This window comes from Magnolia sinica, chromosome 4, assembly GCF_029962835.1.
Source record: "Magnolia sinica isolate HGM2019 chromosome 4, MsV1, whole genome shotgun sequence".
Lineage (NCBI taxonomy): Eukaryota > Viridiplantae > Streptophyta > Magnoliopsida > Magnoliales > Magnoliaceae > Magnolia > Magnolia sinica.
Genome location: NC_080576.1, coordinates 99,315,585 through 99,320,765, shown reverse-complemented (window position 1 = coordinate 99,320,765; position 5,181 = coordinate 99,315,585). Strand labels below are relative to the sequence as shown.

General features: G+C 39.3%; 1 non-coding gene across 1 annotated transcript; it reads right to left on the bottom strand.

The window, feature by feature from the left end:
- Nucleotides 1-1,787: 1,787 nt before the first annotated feature.
- Nucleotides 1,788-1,894, bottom strand: LOC131244697 (small nucleolar RNA R71). The gene has a single exon (XR_009170474.1). It is a non-coding gene; the product is annotated as a small nucleolar RNA R71 (small nucleolar RNA).
- Nucleotides 1,895-5,181: the final 3,287 nt, after the last annotated feature.

Sequence of the window (5,181 nt, the reverse complement as noted above, 5' to 3'; positions counted from 1 at the left end):
TCTCATGGGCATGGTCGGATGACGGTACCCTTCCTAACCTTCATGCATTGTTGATTGGTTAGTAATTGGTTTAATTCTGTTGTTTGCTTTGTCTCCTGGGCATGGTTTGGTGATGGAATCCACTCTAATTCATATACCTTTCATCTCTTGAAAACTAAATCAAGTAAGTTCAGTTCAATTTCCATAATTCTTGAAGTGGGCATAAGATCTCCCTGATCTCTACAAGTGGATCCTTTGAATCCCTAGTTTCTTAATTCTGATTTTTCTTAAGTTTTAAATAATTATTTCACAATTATTCCCTAAAAGGTCATTCTATTTAGATTTCATCTTAGTCTAATTTTAATTCTACCTAGTTTCAGACAACGTACAGGTTTCAGTCCCTTGGGATTCGACCTCGGTCTCACCGAGTTTATTACTACATCACAACCCTATACTTGGGGAGTGAACAAGTTTTTGGCGTCGTTGCCGGGAATTGACGGTTACATTTTCTGAAATTAATTAGTTTTATAATTAGGTTAGGATTAGGATTTTACTAACTTTAGGTTAAAAGTTTTTATTTTATTTTATTTTTAGGAACTATTATTTTATTTTTAGAAACTAACCTGTTTTCCTGATTTTGTAGGACCCTGACATAAGTTTCTAAATTGGTAATTCCTTCCTAATTTCTCTACCTTTTCTACTCTTAAAATTAGGGTTCAAATTTTAGAAATTTTCTAATTCTAGTATCCGCCTATCTGTAGGAAATAGTTTATTTTTAGAAACTTTCCTCTTTTGTTTTTAGAAACTAGGTTAGTTATTTCCCTTTTTAGAAATTAACTTTCTATTTTTATTTTTAGTAACTTTCTAATTTTAACTCTTTTAGAATCTAATTTTGTTTCCTAATTTTCTACTCATAGAATTTTTGTTTAGAAACTAACTTTCCTATTCTGTAGGCCTTTAAGATAGAAATTTCTAATTCAGTAAGTTCTTTCTCTCTACTTTCTATTTTTCAATTCTCTTTTAGTAATTTACTTTTTAGTTTAGGACTTTCTTCTTTTAGAAATCAGTTTACTACTATCTTTCTTTTAAAATATTTTTCTTCTCTTTTTAGAATCTAACTTATTTTGTTTTATTTTACAGGTTTTTAACTTAGGGACTCCAATTTGGTAACTTCTTTCCAACCCTCTCTTTCTTTTTAGATTTTCTTTTCTTAGGATTATGTTTCAAATTTGATTAAGGGCTGCGAGTGTTTCATGCCCAAGTGGGCCCGTGACAACACTCGACGTCTCTTGACTGAAGGAGGATTGGTTGAGGGGTTGACTATCCATCGCAGGACTAGACACCACTCGAAATCCCCTGAGTTAATTGAAGTTATGCCTGAAGACCAACCTCCTCTACTTCCACACAGGGTGGAGGATACCCAAGATGAAAATGAGGTACATCAGGCACCCCCGCCTCGTACTTTACGAGATTATCTACAGCCGGCGGGAGTGAGTACGCCTCATGCATGATTTTTCCTGAAAACACAGGACAAATGGACATCAAGCCAGGAGTTATCCAACTCCTTCCCAAATTCCATAGACTTGAATCAGAAAGTCCATATTTACTTGAAAGAGTTCAATGAGATTATAGCTACATTATATTTTCCTAATGTATTTGAGGATACAAACAGGCTGAACTCTTTCCTTTTTCCTTAAAAGAGAAAGCTAAGACGTGGTTACATTCACTGCATCCTAGATCCATTGGCACATGGAACGATATGCAGAGGGAATTCATAAAAAAAATTCTTCCCACATCATAAAACGATTACCCTCAGAAAAGCAATCATGAACTTTGCCCAAAAGGAAGATGAAACATTCTTCCAATGTTGGGAAAGGTTCAAAGATTTGGTCAGTTCATGCCCACAACACGGATTTGAAATGTAGCGCATTACAAATTTTTTCTATGATGGACTGACATCTTCCATGCGCCAAATGGTCGAGACAATGTGTAATGGAGAATTCATTACTAAAAATGTTGACGAGGTATGGGATTACCTCAATAGTCTTGTTAAAAAAACACAATCATGGGACTATTACCCACAGTCGAATACCATGTCTAGGCCGACTCAATTAAAGGAGAAATATGGATTATATCTCTTGAAAGAAGAGGATGATCTCAAGTGTAAAGTGACTACACTCATAAGAAAAGTTGAGGCCATGGAAGAAAAGAAGGATAAGGTTAATGAAATTGTTTGCGGCATCTGTGATTGCAACATTCATACAACTGAAAATTGTCCTACAATACCCCTCTTTGAAGGAGTGTTGAATGAACAAGCTAATGCCGTAAACAACTATCAAAGACCTTTTACTGGACCTAACTCCAATACGTACAATCCTGGTTGGAAAAATCATCCAAACTTTAGTTGGAGGAATGGACAAACGGCTACCCCTTAAGGTTTCTTCAATCAAAATCCAAATCAAGTGAAACCTCAAGAGGAACTGGTTTAAAATTCCATACAAGAGCTGGCTCAGGCAATACGGAAAATTACAGATTTTATGCAAAAGATAGAGTCTCGTATGACGGTTATAGAAAAGGGGATGCTTCCTGTACAACCTCTCCCTAATCCTAAACCGCAGTACGAGATTAGTGATCCCAGCTCTTCAAATTAGATGGGGCATGCTAAATCCATCACCACTCTTAGGAGTGGAAAGATCATTGATAAAACTCTTCCGGTTATGCCCGAAAAACCTCAAGAACCAGAAGAGGACAACAATGATGGATCTAGTAATGCCCCACAAAAATTAGAACCGGAACTTCTAGAGAAGCCAATTGCTCCGTTCCCCCAACGGTTGGTTGCACCAAAACGTCTTTCTAACTCTCAGGATATTCTGGAGGTGTTGAAACAAGTGAAAGTTAACATTCCTCTACTTGATGTCGTGAAACAGATTCCTTCATATGCCAAATTTCTGAAAGACTTATGCACGACTAAAAGACGGCAAAGTATTCAAAAGAAAATCTTCTTGACTGAGAAAGTGAGTGCCATCCTGAAGCAAGACGTGCCATAGAAATTCAAGGATCCCGGTAGCCCAACTATATCATGTGTAATCGGGAACCATCGAATTGATCACGCACTTCTTGACTTAGGGGCGAGCGTAAATCTGATTCCCTACTCAGTATACAAACAGTTAGATTTGGGTGAGATAAAACCCACCCTGACCACAATACAACTTGCTGATCGCTCTGTTCGTGTACCAAGAGGGATAATTGAGGATGTTTAGTCCAGGTCGCTAGATTTTACTATCCTGTAGATTTTATCATCCTGGACACCGAACCCATAAATAACATGAGCACTCAGATTCCCGTCATTCTTGGTTGCCCATTCCTTGCCATGTCAAATGCAATCATCAATTGCAGGAATGGTGTCATGACTATGTCTTTTAGAAATTTGACATTGGAGTCAAACATCTTTTTCAATAACGGCAGCAACTCAGAGGATGATGACGATTTCCACGACATTAACATGATTGACTCTTTTGTGGAAGATACAACACCTCTGACCTTATCCTCCGACCATCTAGAGACATGCCTGGCCCACTCTCATGATTTTGATGATGACATGATTAGGGAGACGTGCGCCTTGCTTGATACTGCACCGGTACTTGAAGTCAACTGGTGGAGGCCACAATTTGAAGAATTGCCACAAACCGACGTAGTGCCTCTACCGTCTAACCTCAAGCCGCCGAAGCTTGACCTAAAACTTTTGCCCTCTGATTTGAAATATGCCTATTTAGGTCAAGATGAGACATATCCGGTGGTGATCTCTGTCCACCTGGAGAAAGAACAGGAGAGTATGCTCATATCTACTCTCATTGAGCATAAAGGAGCCCTGGGATGGACGATAGCGGACCTCAAGGGAATCGATCCCTCGATTTGTACTCACCGCATATATCTTGAAGATAATGCAAAAACCGCTCGACAACCACAACGTAGACTAAATCCAAACATGAAGGAAGTGGTTAAGGCCGAGGTTTTTAAACTATTGGACGTGGGTATCATATACCCTATATCTGATAGTTAATGGGTGAATCCAACTCAAGTGGTCCCTAAGAAGTCCGGAATCACCATCGTAGCCAATGCTAATAATGAACTCATGCCAACTAGAGTCACTACTGGTTGGAGAATGTGCATTGACTACAGGAAGTTGAATACCATCACGAGGAAAGACCACTTTTCTTTACCATTCATTGATCAGATCCTGGAAAGGTTAGCTGGTCATTCCTATTACAGTTTTCTTGACGGGTATTCGGGCTACAATCAGATAGAGATAGCCCCTGAAGACTAGGAAAAGACCACATTTACATGTCCCTACGGTACCTTTGCTTACCGAAGGATGCCATTTGGACTATGTAATGCCCCCGCCACCTTTCAGCGATGTATGCTTAGTATCTTTTCTGATATGGTGGGGCAATATCTAGAGGTCTTCATGGACGATTTCTCTGTTTACGGTCCATCTTTCAGCAAGTGCTTGGAAAGTCTTAAATATGTGCTGAAAAGATGTGAAGAAAAGAACTTGATACTTAATTGGGAGAAGTGTCATTTCATGGTTCAGAAGGGAATTGTCCTTGGGCATATCATCTCGTCTAAGGGAATCGAGGTAGATCAGGCAAAAATCGATCTTATCTCTAACCTACCTTCACCCAAGAACATCAGAGATGTGCGATCCTTCTTAGGACACGCAGGATTTTACAGGCGATTCATAAAGGACTTTAGTCTCCTCTCTTGTCCTTTATGTAATTTTCTTCAAAAGGATGCTCTGTACGAGTGGACTGAGCAATGCCAGGAAGCTTTCACCAAGCTTAAGGGCACGACAACCACTGCACCTATCATGCAGCCACCCAACTGGAGCCTTCCTTTTGAGCTTATGTGTGACGCTTCTGATTATGTTCTTGGAGCGGTTCTAGGCCAGAGAAAAGATAAGAGACCCTACATCATCCATTACGCGAGTAGGACTTTAAATCCGGCCCAAGTGAACTACTCAACTACGGAAAAGGAACTCTTAGCCGTAGTGTTCGCCTTGGACAAATTTAGGTCCTACCTGATCGGATCCAAGATCATTATCTATACAGATCATGTGGCACTGAAGTATCTTCTTTCTAAGAATGATTCTAAGCCCTGTCTGATACGATGGATCCTTTTACGCTAAGAATTTGATTTGAAAAT